At 37.2% G+C, this 14,778-nt stretch overlaps 1 protein-coding gene across 4 annotated transcripts in view; it reads right to left on the bottom strand.

The window, feature by feature from the left end:
- NBAS (NBAS subunit of NRZ tethering complex) overlaps positions 1-14,778 on the bottom strand; it is a 350,592-nt gene that overhangs the window by 274,067 nt on the left and 61,747 nt on the right. The gene's annotated exons all lie outside the window — the stretch shown is intronic.

The following is a 14,778-nucleotide window of genomic DNA, read 5'->3' on the forward strand; positions in this document are numbered from 1 at the left end:
ATGCAGATGTCTTGAAGTGACTATTAAAACTATGTTTGTACACCAAAATGATCTACTAGATATCGCCTGACTGCATTACTAAAAAGCAATGGGTTTTTTAAAAATCTCATTATGAGAAAAGTGTGTTTCTCCAACAACAAAATGGTTCAGGTGACACAATTCAAGAATATGATCACCAATGTTGTTAAGTGAGCCATGGGTGCTCATTATGTCCATCATGCCATGACTGACTATCCCAACTACAGAATTCATATCACCCTACAATAAAAATCATGTTGTGGGCCCTTGTTGATGAGATCCTGAAGAATGTTACTGAAAGTATCTTCATCTTCCTCATCATATACATTCATTGGGGCATACCACTGAATAACTAACTATCACATGTATATAGTGTGTTTGAAATCATGTATATTACTGCCATTAACCAGTTCCCAGTCTAAAATGGTACTTTGTGTGGTAGATTTCAAGATCAATGCAACTTCTTCTCTTCTTCTATCTGGTGTCCCAGAGTGAATCAGATTTATTTCTGTTTTTCACCTGCATTCACTCATACGAAGGATGTCTAAATTGTAATTTTCTATTTCTTGGGCTGACTTCCCAATCTGTAACAGTCCTCACATTTCAAAAACTAACCTGAAGTTTGGAATGAGCCTGCAGCGGTGAGATCTTCAGGATAACAGCATCCTGACAGAAGAGTTTGGCCGATATCCATCATGCTGTCCATTTGAGGTTAAGGATCAGTATTTGGTGTCTTATTTGTTCTTCTGTTCCCATAATAAAACTGTTCTATAGAATTAGACTGTCAACGTCATGTCCAACTCCCAATGGGTTGGAGGACCAGGAGGCTGATTTTTGTATGGTCTCTACTCTTCTGTCTGTCTGGCTTGGGTGACCTTACCAGGAGAATAAAATTCCTGTTGGCTAAGCTCTCTGTGTCATGGGGCCACTCAAGAAGCTCTACCATGTCAAGATATTATCTCTAGAGAAGATTTTAACGCATTCAGTTTTCCTTACTTTTTTATTATTAAAAAATAGTAGACAAAACAGAGACAAAGAAGAGAAAAAACCTTCGCTCTGGCATTCTTTGGACCCTTTTGCAAAACTCTATATGCTTTAAATCGCACCAATTATACACACACACACACAAAACAAGGATGGTGCAGCACGGAGAGCTTTGAAACTCTACAGTGCTGCAGGTGATAACTGAAAAACTGGTTAAGTAGAATGGTTTCATTCTGAAAAGGCAAATGTAATTGTCTATAGTATTTTTTTAATTTAAGCCTACCATTTACCTACCCATCACTGATAACTTGTCACATTGGAATTTTGAAGTTTTAAAGTTTAGCTGTTTGAATTATTAAGAAAGTATTCCTGTCCCCCACCTCACGTGGCTGAATGGATTTCATTCAAAGTATCCAATAAACATTCATCTTGAAGCTGAAAACAAATAGGGACAATTTCAGCCCAGTAGTAGTTTTTTGGAAAGTTGAGTGTGAAAACAGAGGAATACACATAAAAGTTACCATCTTAAAGTGTAGATTTTTACTACCAGTATAATGTGCAATATAATTGAATTATGGCTGTTGGAGGAACAATACATTTGAATTCCCTGACTTTTGTGAGTTTAAAGTGTCAGCTATAATGTTGCAACATGGTAGTTTAATGCAGTAAAAAGGAAAAGGAAATTACGAGTAAAGGAAAAAAAGCTCTGGTTATGTATTTATAACGCAGGGAAGGGCATTATTTTCCACTGAGATTATCTCTTAAATCCCAGTGGCAATAGTTTTAACAATAAGCTACGGACTCTAATTGTATCCATTAAAATAGACATTAGAAAAGAGCTATCTTCCCTCTGTCTGCCTCGCTACTTCTCCGAGACAGACGTTTGACTTGCAAAATTTATCCAAACCACCAACTAAATAGGCCTATTAGCCAGAATTCAAAACAAAAAAACAAAATACTCCATGTCCCCTCTCTCCCACCCCTCCGTTTGTTACAGCTAGAATTAGATTGTAAATGTTTCAGAGCCGTGACTGAGTCTTGCTATATGTTATTTATTATTTGTATTATGATAAAACAATGGGGCATTGGCCTCTACGTGCTAATTTTAACAAAAATAGTCCCTTCTTGAAGAGTTTACAGTCTACTAGGTAGCGTATACAGCACAATGAGGCCCTCACCACAACTGGAGCTTTTGGGAGCTATGGTAATACAAAATAAGATCACAGAAAAGATTATTTGCACGTGGACAACACATTACAAATATTAAGGACACAAATAGTTCTGTGAGGTAGAGAAATATTACTCTATTTACAGATGAGGTAACACTAAGGGACAGATAAACAGACTAATTGCCTCATCTACTGATCACCACAGGCCTCAAATGAGTTGTCCAAGGTCACAGCTGGTAAATAGCAAGTCCAGAAACATAATTTAGCACTCCATCCTCCTCCAACCACAAGACCACAGCAGTTACTGTTACAACAATGTAAGAATCAGTAAAGATGCTTTCAAATTTTATGAATGTTGCAGATGCCTTCTCACAGCAGTTTATTAATGAAAAGAACAAAACCTATTTCAAAAGTACAAAGCCAAGTACTTTTATGTTCAATATTAGCTACCTAAAAGCAATGTAGGACTGAATCACACATTCATTAATTTCATTTTGATTAGGTTGTCTAATCAGCTTTTCATTTTTATAGGAAAAAATGAAATCTCATTATGCTTCTCCTGAGAATAACAAAGAGGGATGTACTGCTAATCTTGTTTCCATAGCCACTACAATACACTAGCTATTCCATATGTGAAAGCAGAATGAATTATATTGTAAAAATAAGATAGTTTGTGCCTTCCATGGTGCTCACATTATCTGGGTGTTATTAGCAGAGTGCTGTGCTAATAAAACAGAGTGGTCTGACAAACTGTGAGTCCTGAGTCTAACTTTGACAATTTGGAGGTCCCACCGAGATGGCAACCGTCTTCACTGGGGCTGTGTGATTCCTGACTGTTTTTGTAGGACAACCATGGCAGCCGGCACCCGGGCATTTAGCCTGAGCGGTCCTCCACCAGAACAGAAAGGCGCACGACCACAGTGAAGTCTACGCCATCGAACCTGTTGGTTCCCACTCTGTTCTGGTAGGGATCCCGGTATCTGGTCAGGTAATTATTTCTGTGTTTTGTCCGGACTGAGGACTGTCCTGACTCTGTGTCTATCCGTCCTCCCTGTTGAGTGTTTGAGTCTGGGTGCCGTCTCCGTCCGGGGATCGGCGGACCAAGGGGTTCCTGTCCCCACAGTCTGAGTGAGTGGAATCTGCACAATCGCAGCCGCACCGCACTTTGGGTAAAGCTCTTGGTGTGAAAGCAAGGGCGATTGAGGCAGTAGCCTGTGGGCTCCTTTTGTGTGTTGCACCGGGCACCGCTCTGACGAACCCAAATTTCCTTCTTGTGCAATTGGTGTGTAAAGTCCTCCTGTATGGGTAACCAGACGTCTAAGTCAGAACAGTTCCCTAAACGAACGCCGGCTCATTTATGTATTTTAGGATGGGTCCAGACTCCTGTAAATTTCTAGAAAAATGGTCTAGGCTAACTCAGGGGGATCCCAAAACTCAGTGGCCACTGTTAAAATCTTGGAACAAAGACCGTGTGGACGTCTTAAAGGACAAACTCGGCCAACCTAAAACTAAATTGGCTGAAGGAGAGGTTAATTGTTTCATGCAGTGGTGGGAAGAGGCAAATTGTAGGTGGACAAAATCAAAACTCGCCTCTCTCAAATATTCAAATAATAAGTTAAAAGCTTTATTAAAAGCCTCCTCTCCCACAACCAGACCGAGCGCTCCCCTTTACCCCGTTCTCCAAACCCCGGATCGATCCAACCCCCTTCATACTCCCATCTCATTGTAAAAAGGGACAAAAAGCCCCTTGTTCTGTTCCCCTTTGTTGTCTGCCTCAAAAACTGATTCTTTAGTGTTCCTCTACCAATTCAGCAAGGAGGGTGGGGTCCTCAACTAGCCCCCACCCTTCCTGGTCCCTTTGCTTAAACATTGCTTTCAAAATTGTGAAATGACCACAATATCACTAACAAAAATGGTACATTGGAAAAAGCAGGATCAGGCCCAGACAAGCAGGCAAGCAACAGATAAAGGAACTGAAAAACAGGTTGGAAGCCTTAAGGGCATAGTGTCAGGAGTAAGAAAAGCAGTAAGTGCAGGCACGAATCCCTGGAACAATACTTAAAATAGTTAAATTTGAGTTCATGAAGGTGTCATATTGGAAGATAAACAAATGATTTAAGGGAAGAGAGTGAAAAGTTAACTCTACAGAGGCTCGAGAGAATTTAGCAGTTAAACTTTGTGAAAATGTTAAAAAGGACCGTGTTAAAGAGAGCGAATTCTTGGTTTCTTTGCAGCCATTCTGAAGGAAAAATGGGCCCTTTTCCAAAAGAATGCCTGTAAATAATCCAAATATATATACAACTATGTAAAAACAAAGCAGTTTTAAGGAAAAGAAAATGTGTATGTATCTATTTGTCTGTGAAAATATGTAAAGTTCTAAGAATCTAAACCAGCACATCTGGTTTGTAAAACTCTTTTTTTGTAGGTGTAAGATAAATCGGTTTTGTTTTTGTTTTTAATGCCACTAAAAATTCATTTGACTCTTTAATTCAAAGTTTCAAAACTGACAGACCTTTTTGCAAGACACAGGTAATTAGTGTTGTTTGGCTTTGGGATTTAGCATTTAACCCTTAAGGGGTTACTTGATTCTTTACAAAAAATTAAAATGTTTTTAAATAAAGACCAAGTCATGGCTGCAATAGGGTAGTCAAAATCAGGAGAATAGGTAGAGATTCTGGAGTCTTTTTGTTTGTTTGGTTGTTTTTTTTGTAACAATAGCAGATAAGAGCTGTAGTGAAAGAATAAGAAATTAAGAGTGACCCTCTGAAGCAACAGCAGAGGTGAGGTGCACAAAACAAAAAGAAGCAATGTTAAAAACACTGAGCCTTAAAATGGCTCTATGTAATCAGACTGTCACTTTGACAAGGGTACATGAAAACTCTGTAAGAACAAAAGAAACAGCTACACCTTATGTAAAAATTGATAAGGCTAATGTTTTAAAAAAGTTATAGTATAGAAGAAATGTGCATTTTCCCTAGGACATGTACAGTGTATATTGTAGAAAGGGGCAAAAGAAATGCAAATGAAACGTACTGCTGAATTAAAATCCTATTAGGGCTCCAAAAAGAGCCGCAATAGGCTGTGTTTTCTTTTTCAGATCCCTGTGTGTTAAGACAGAGTCTCTGAGCTCTGCTGATGGCTTTGAATCCAAAAGCCAAGCCTGTGTTGATGCAAATTACCTAACTGATAAAGAAAGGAGAAAACTGCCAGCACAAAAGAAGCTGCAAATAAAAAACATACCTGGTCAGCAAACAAATTGCCTAAATAAAAGGCATGGTATAACAAGATACCTTTAAGAGATTTGATGCTAATGTTATTGTTAATATTAAACATTGAAATAAATTTAATGTTAGTAAGTACCCCTGTAACAACTTATAGTGTGTATGATTTTTGGAAAAATCCTTTAAGGTAATATGGTAATGATGCTTCTCAGCTATTACCTGTGAATAAACTTAAAGCTTAATGCAGCAGGAAAAACATTACAAACTTGGTCGTCTATATAAGAGGAAAAACTTGAGGTACACCACCTCATGAATTTAATAACTAAACAGTGGAATAATTTTCCCATAACCCTTAAAAAGTAGAAGCCATTAAAAGCTGGCCTGCCTATAAAACAAAAACAAAAAGCACAGGAAAATATGGGGGTAATTCCTCTGTTTTGCCTGCAATCAGCAAGGATATTTGTAAAAGAACGGAATCTTTAGCAATAATCAATGCCACCCCAAAAGCGGTAGAAAAACGTTATTTTTATCTTTCAGAAAATCCAAAGTACTGTATAATGGGCTATGTGTATGTGTTAATTTTTGGGGAAAAGTGTTTAAAAAAGTGTTAGCAACCCACCAGAAGACAAATGTAAATGTAATGCAAGTACTGTGTTTACCAATAATCACACTTACTATTTGCCACAACAACAACAACAAAAGAAAGTCTCAGCTTACTATAAAGCACTGATTTAGCTGAGTTCTCTATCAATATTGGCATTGAATGGCAAACAGTTACCAATCATCTGTTAAAAGGTAAAAAGTTAACAGTTCCTAGGGGAAAAAAAAACAATGTGGGAAACAGGACCATTCATATTATACATGCAAATGGGGACATGTTAAAAATAGTCACTGCAGAAAGACATAACAGCTTACCATTGGTATAACATATTTTCTGGATGGTCTCCCACAACTACTAGCACACTAATGTTACTACCCCTAATTGTTTTTGGTTTTAAATTTTGTGTGTTTAATTGACATGTTTAAAATGTGCTGTTGGATAAAACGAATGTATGCAAAGCTAAAGCCATAGGCCCAAATCACCACCTAGTATTTTCATAGAATCACAGAATCTCAGGGTTGGAAGGGACCTCAGGAGGTCATCTAGTCCAACCCCCTGCTCAAAGCAGGGCCAAACCCAACTAATATTACATGGACTAAACAAGAAGTTACACTAGTGATTAATAATCTTAGTGTCAAAAGGGGGATATGTAGGAGCAGGATTTTATAGGATTTTATAATGTCCCCTAAGAATTAATGTAGGATTTGATTTCATCCTGCTAGCCACCCTTTTTGAATAGCAGAAAGAAATGACCCTCTGGGACTATAAGATTCCGTTTTCCCATATGCATTACAAATTGGACCCTCTCTAACTCTTTATTTTAAGATTTAGTTAGTAAGAGACAGGATTCTCTATTGTGTCTATGTTAAGTAAATTAGAGAAACATTGAAGGCCTGGGTGTCAATGTAAATTATCTTAGTTATTGATTGTAAAACTTAGCAAGGTTTAATTTGCAATGCCTTTTGCTCGATATAAAATACTGCTGTTTGTATTCTCAATCTGTGTGAATGAGGAATGAATGCATCAGGAAAAGATAAGGTGTGAAGGCCATTGTTATAGCTAGAGTCAAGGAAAGAAGCAAAGAGACTTAAAGAACATCAAAGAATCATCAGGCACTGCTTACTACCCAGACGGCTGTTAAACTGTCTGGCATCACAGAGTGGATACATGCTTCGCAGTGTAAGAATGCACCACCCCCAGCGAACCAATCACCACCTCAGGACCACGCAGAGTCAATTTTGACTCCAGAAGACGACGCAGAGGAACAGCCTGCAATACCTTACAATCTACGCTCTCGTAAGGGTTGCCAGAAGCAGATGACGACCTAAAGCAAGGCCCAAGAAGAAGCAGTAGCGAGCCTAGCGCCTGCTGCCTGGTGGACGTAAAACCGTGACTGCGGTTTCCTCAGTTGAGGTTGTCAGAACCAGAAGGGCCCTGCCTCTAACATCGACCTCTGGTGGTGCCTGTTCCTCGGCTGTTGGTGTCTTAAGGTCTGGGGAGTCCACAATGACAATTCTTTTATCCAGCAGCAAGTGTGGATAGCTCAGACCCTTAATATTTCTAAATGCTGGGTCTGAAGCCACATCCCAGCCCACTCTCAAACTGGTGTTGTTCTCCTGGCTATCCCACTCAATTCCCCAGACCTCACTGAAGGACCTCGTCCGTTTAACACAATATGGAACAGCAATAACACTTGGGGGAGTAATACACCATGCAAAAAGGCTCCTGATGTTACAAGCAGTAGTTAAAATAATGGCAAATAAAGCTGGAGAAGGTTTAAGAGCCCTGGCCAAAGAAACAGGGGCGATCTGACAGGTGGCCCTTCAAAACCGTCAGGCATTGGACATAGTGCTGGCGGCCAAAGGAGGGACCCGTGCTCTCATTGGAAAACAATGTTGTGTGTTTATACCTGACGATACCAATGAGATAATAGATCGCGCTAGCCACTTAGAACAAATCACATATCTTCCCCATGTAGAGCCGAGTTCTTTATGGAAGTGGCTAAGTAATCTGTTCAATTTCTCTGGCATAGAAAACTGGTTGTTTCAGGGAGCCCTGACTATCCTGTTTGGAATCCTAATGATTTTTGTATGTCTTCAGTTAATCTCCTGTTGCATCCAAAATGGTGTAAGACATGCCACACAGATAGCTGCCCCAAACCAGAGTGCTAATATGATGATTTTAAATATCACTGATGAAGAAATAAAGAACGATTGATTTGTGGAACCCAGTAATTGTTGGTCATGGCGTAAGCTTGACCAAAAGGAGGGATTGTGAAAGTAGAATGAATTATATTGTAAAAATAAGAATGTGAGCACCATGCAAGGCACAAACTATCTGGGTGTTATTAGCAGAGTGCAGTGCTAATAAAACAGAGTGGTCTGAAAACGGTGAGTCCTGAGTCTAACTTTGACAAATATATGGCAATATTTCATTACAAAAATAAAGTTATGCTGGAAGAAAACGGTCCTTGCTTTAAAGTTCTTGCTGGAATCAAAAGTGGTGAGAAAAATTCATGAACTGAAATAGGCTGTATGAAATTTACTAAACCAAAAGAAAAAAAAATATGGCATTCTAATTTAACAAGCAATTACTATTTTTTCAGGGAGGTTACGTTACAAAAAAAGTCTGCTAGATTACAAATTCTTGGTGGGAGCATATGATGGTGCTTGTGTGTGGGAAATGGGGTTTTGAAAGAAGAACTCCTTTGGTTTCAGCAGAAATGGTAGCTCATAAACAGGGCCATCTGTTTCTCTTAGAGTATGAAGTGTAAAAGTAATGAAATTCCAGTTTTTGAAAAACTACCTATGAATAATTGGTCATAAGTTATTTTTACATACATTCAACCATTGCCTGAAAGTTGCACAGGGCACTAAATAATTTTAACATGAGAGACAGAAAGAGAGAGAGCGCGCGCACGCATGAGTGTTCACTTTTGTTGGAAATGTTGGTATGGAATATATTTTGTTGGGTTTAGAATGCATATTTTGTGATGTTTTAATTATCATATTGACATTTAAATTTTTGTGTATATGTAATGTAGAGCTCGTAAAATGTGCTGTACTGATAGCCGTTAAAGAACAAAGTCATGTAATTTGCCCTCGGAATGGATATAGCATGTCTAGTGGCAATGCATGTTTCCCTAGAAAGAGAGGTAATTCAGTCTGCATGCCCATTCCACCCTTGAGATTTCTGCTACAACTAACAACATAGGTGTTACTTTTGGTGGTAATTTGGTACCATGTCCACCCGGAGCATAGGTCTACAAGAAACTCAAAGACGATCATCCTATCTCAAATACAAGTAGATTGAGGTTCAGGCATTAGGTGGTAACTTTGTTAATATTGAACCGGGCCAAATCTGATCTAGTGTACTACAGATGAAGAGTTCCAATTCAAATTACTAGATATCTATTATGAACCTATTTTAATTATTTGTGTAGAGCCTTAGCTTCTCAGCAGCAAGTGGTTTATATAGATATATAAAATATGTCTTTGTAAAAGGTACTGAGAATGGGATTGACTTACACCCAGTACCTCCCATCCCATCTCCATTTTGCAGTTGTCCAAGCAAGGACAGTTATCTGTTACCCAAGTTGCATAGTTCAGCCTCTTTGCAGTTTACAGAGAGTGCACCAAAAGGAAGCCTTTAAGGATGAAAAACGTGGATGTGTAGTATTCCCCAGGACACATCTTCCAGTGCTAAGATCACCATATATACCAGTCAGGCTAGAAAGTCTGCAAATCCACCCCAGGACTATTAAGAGTGGCCATAAATTTAACACAGCCACCTCTTCATGCGTAGAGGAAAAGGACTATCTTGACCCATGACTGCACAACTCTTCACAGCTGCTGCTAAGGCCAAAGATTAAGTACTTTATCATATACATAGAGTGACAAAAGTGCTTGGGACACTGACTCACTAATCAGGGAAAGGAACAACATTTCTGGAATACAAGAGTCAACAGTGTAGACTGGAAACAACTACATGTGCACACAATACAAGAAGAGAAACAGGCTTTTCAAACCACCTTTCCTTCCTCTTGCTCCTGCCTCATGTTGTCACAATACAATTACCAAAGCAATATCAGTTAGTTAATGGTTAGCAATTAAACACCCTGTTCATTTTTCCTCTCTCTTTTTATGGTCCTAATACCTGTCTTAATAGATGGGAAAGAACAATTGATTTAGACATCAAAAAATCAGTGATGTCTTAACATTTGCTAGTTGGCCAAAGGGGACATTCTGCAAATATCAGATATAGTAAGTAGTTGGCCAATTTCTACTTAAGAAGTAGTTCTCCCCTTTTTTTTTGTGAAGAATATTGTGAGTGGGGAAAAGGGAAAAAAGCTTGATTTATTAATAAGCCTCTTCAAGGCAGGAAACAAGCCATCTGGAAAAGTATGTCTTGAAATAAGAAAAAGCTGCAGTGCTGGAAAAATAAAGGCTCTGTTAGATATTCTGAAACTTGTCTTTCTGATATAAGACTTCAAAAATGTTCCTTGCAACTACTAAATAATGAAGTCTACTCAATTCTGATTTATGAGCTCTGAGCGCTATACTTCAAATCTATTTTTATAATTGAAACACTAGTATGAAACAACTTAAAGCAAAAAAAATCTAATTATTCTAATTATGACAGAGTAATCATTTTAAAGTAAGGATGATCTACTGTGAAAGCATGTAAGCTCATCCACTCTACATAAACTTAACAGTAGAAAGAGTCAAATCCAGGAAATAACTTTCAGAAAAGTTTACAGTAGAACTTCAGTTACGAACACCAGAGTTACGAACTTACCAGTTAACCCCGCACCTCATTTGGAACTGGAAGTCCACAATCTGGCAGCAGCAGAGACCAAAAAAGGCAAATACGTACAGTACTGTGTTAAATGTAAACTTTTTTTTTTTTTAAAGGGGGGGCAGCATTTTTCTTCTGCATAGTAAAGTTTCAAAGCAGTATTAAATTAATGTTCAGTTGTAAACTTTTGAAACAACCACCAGAATGTTTTATTCAGAGTTACGAACATTTCAGAGTTATGAACAACCTCCATTCCCAAGGTATTCGTAATCGTAAGGTTCTACTGTATTTTCAGGATGAAAAACAGATTCTCTATATGTTCCCAGTATCTCTATACATCTTTTGGATCACCGATAAATTTTTATTTTTCTAAAATGCAGAATCATACATTTTTTTGACATGGCGGTACCAAGATACTGCAATATGCATTTTGCATACTTTAGTTCTCATATATTGTAATATCTCATTTAAGAACTGTGTGAAGAAACATTAAGACTGCATTCTTAAGCATCCATAAGTCAGTAATTACAAACCTTAACTCTGCTTTTTTTGTGTGCATTATAAAACAATTGTTAATTACAAGATCAAATGCTATTTCTCAGACACAATCTTATACTTTTTTTCTACAATCTTAAACACCAGCAGAACTATCAGGCATTTTTGACAATTTTACCTAAACTTAGGAGCCTAAGTTCCATTTTCAAGAAAGACTTGGGCATTTAGGAGACTAGTCACGCTGACTTTCCATATGACTGACTCCTGAAAATGAGAATTAGCTGCCTTTGAAGTTTTTAACCGCTGTAATTCATTTATTCTTTTAAACATACTGTTTTCATTGTGATACAAGCTCAGGAATATCTTTAGTAACAGACTCTTATTTGAGGAAAAGGTTTTCAAAAAGGAGCCTTTGGGGAGCTAGCTGCTCACATGGTGCTGGGACTCCTTTTTCTAGCTGCTAAACCACCTTGAAAGACACCATTAAATAGTCCCCTAATTTTTTTAATGTAATCTATTGCTGCATTTTTATTTTATTTTATTTTTTTTTTTTTTTACAGGATGTTAGGGGACCTCAATTGGGAAGAAAGTGGTGTGCTTGCTAATAATTGACGAGGAAATGTCCATAAGACGATCTCTAGATTAAGATGTGGTTCACACTCTAAAACAGTTTGAGAATTCCTGCTCTATGGTACATATTTTAATAATTTAGTGAATTAGCAGTCTCATGCTTTACAATTTCAACCAGCTGTACCTCTGCCTTTAGTTACAATTCAGGAGAGGGCTCAATAAATTAGCAGCTTCACTAGCTACACATTTAGATGGTCCATATGTCAGCAAATATCAGTTATTACTCTTTATTTATTTTGCTCTAGCTTATGGAAACTCTACAGTATTCAAGAGTTCTAGAAGTGGCATTCTATGTTGCTCTTTCTTTCATTCACTTTCTAGTGCACACTGTTCTTTTAGTCATAGCCACCTAAATATTTCTCAGAGTTACACCAGTCTCCAAACCACATCTGAAAAGTGTGCCACAAAGTGTAAGGACAGATCTGAAGAAATCCAAGTGGCTGTTTTCATTTTTAGTTACAGCATTTGTCACACAAAAATTGTGTCATTACTTTGCAATCGTATTAAAATTCAGTCACCCACACACAGGCAAAAAATCTCATGAAGATATGTTCTACTGGTTTAATAGGCAAAGCTCCATTCTTTTACCTCTACCTTACAAGTTTTCGTCAGGGACCCTTATTCAAATCAGAAAGTTTCAAAACACAACGAAAAGTAGAAACTGCAAATGGCTGACATAGGTTCATTATGTAAATCAAATGATAATCAATACATAAAATATATTCAAGAGTCTTGAACCTAAAATTTATAGCACACATTTATTGGAATGTGTGTTTTCATCCATTTTCAAACCTTTGATAAAACTAAGTTTCAAGGAAAATTAAACCATCAATATAGTATCAATATACAGAAGGGGATAATCAGTAACATTTGAGTACTGTACATCAAAAATTTTCCTCCATTTTATACTATAACTGCTATTTCTATAAATGTGTGCAAGTAAAGCCTGCAGTAATCTCAGTGTAATTATTAAGACTTGTATATTTTGTATTCCAAGGCATGCAGTACTTACATACGTGCATTTCAGAGAGATAAGTGAAGCCCTTTTGATCTCAGATTTGTTGTGTATTATAAAGCTTGTTTCTGTATTACCTTAAATGTATTCATATTACTATTTTTCCCATTACATGAAAAGTATCCTATAAAGTTTTGGAAATTAAAAAGTTCCAAATTTTAAACAGCAAGTGGTAGAACAACTCATCTAAAATTGAATGATTTAACACTGTCAGCAAAACTAGAATTCAGAATCTATTAATATGTTGCAGGACAGGAACAATGAAGTCCAGTGGTTAGGGTGGTAGCCTAGGACTCAAAAAAGGATTAATAATATTTCACTTCCTCACAAAGGTGTTATGAGGATAATACATTAAAGATTTTGGGGGCAACTCAGCTACTGAGATTACAAGGGTCTTTAAGGACCTAAGTTAGACAATTATACAGCTATCTTTTAGTTCTTTTATTTGTATTATGCTGCTGTCTAAAGTAATCATTTTTTCTTAATAACTGCTTAAATACAGTGGATACTGAAGGATAAATAGACTTAAATCCCATTTCACAGTTTTCAAAAGTCAATCAATTTCTTGCCAAATGAGAAATAAATGCCTCAAGTCAACATATACTGACAGAAAAGATTGAGAGATCTGGAAATATTAACAAAGGCAACTATGATGACAGCCGTAGAAGCTCAGAAGAAATAGCATTGATTGTTATACATAAGGGCTTTCTGCTCTTGTTTTTGTTCCAAAAGCTTAAAGTTACGAAGAAAATTTCATTTGACTTCTCTCTCTTTCATATAGCTACAGTATGAAATATCTTCAAGTAGTTACCTGCAGAAAGAGTGTGTAGCCCAAAATGCTTTGGTGGTTTTAGATCAGTTATGCCAGAGAATCTATTCCTTATGGAGATAGATAGATAGATAGATAGATAGATAGATAAGCTTTAATGAGTACTTCCTGTTCCCCCGCCCCGCTTTTGGACATTGCCATTATATATACACAACATACACAAGGAATAGGTTAGATAGATAGATAAGTTAGATAGATAGGTTAGATAGACACTCACTCACTCAAAGGAGTCTGTTGAAAATTATTTCTTTATGATTAGAAAACACTGTTGTTATAATACCAGAGAAATTAGGTTTTCCATTCTTTTCTCAGAAACTGAGATATTGTATTTGGCTGTATTTAATCCAGGAAAAGAGAATAGCCTTGTTCATAAGCTTTTATATATGGAAATCAGTGGTCTTGAACTTTTGCCTGGGAGACAAGGAGTCATAGAGAACCTATCAGGAAATTTCCCCACATCTTCATAGATTGTGGTAATAGCTTCACAATCATTGACAGACTGAGAAAAAACGTATAACAGCATCCTGCAGCGTCTATAAATGTCAATAGAGATGGAAACAGGACACTTCAGAAATCATGAAGCTTCTTCAGAATTACATAAATTGGATCTGGGAGATCTCTCATAAAGAAGATGAAGGAATTAAAACCTAATTTAAAAACCATTTTGTATGTGAAATCTGAATTTTAGACTATTGACCTCATGCTCTCTCTTCCTCTGAGGTAGTCTGCCAAGTTTCTTGAGTCACTTTAAGGTCAGTACGTAAAATTTCCACACTTCAGTTATTTCTTTATTTAAAGAATGTATCACAATAATTTGTATTTCTACTGTGCCTTACACCCAAAGACCTCAATGCAGTTACAAACAAATTATGGAAAGACTCACATGCACCCCCTGAAGCACAGCATTTGATAAACTGTACAGAGTGCTAGACAGGCCTTCTTAAGGGAAGTCAGAGTGGGCACTTCCCCTGATAAGGTCTATTATGTGAAAAGGAGGTAAGTATATTTAAATGCTCTCA

Source organism: Mauremys reevesii, linkage group 3 (genome assembly GCF_016161935.1).
Source record: "Mauremys reevesii isolate NIE-2019 linkage group 3, ASM1616193v1, whole genome shotgun sequence".
Taxonomy (NCBI): domain Eukaryota; kingdom Metazoa; phylum Chordata; order Testudines; family Geoemydidae; genus Mauremys; species Mauremys reevesii.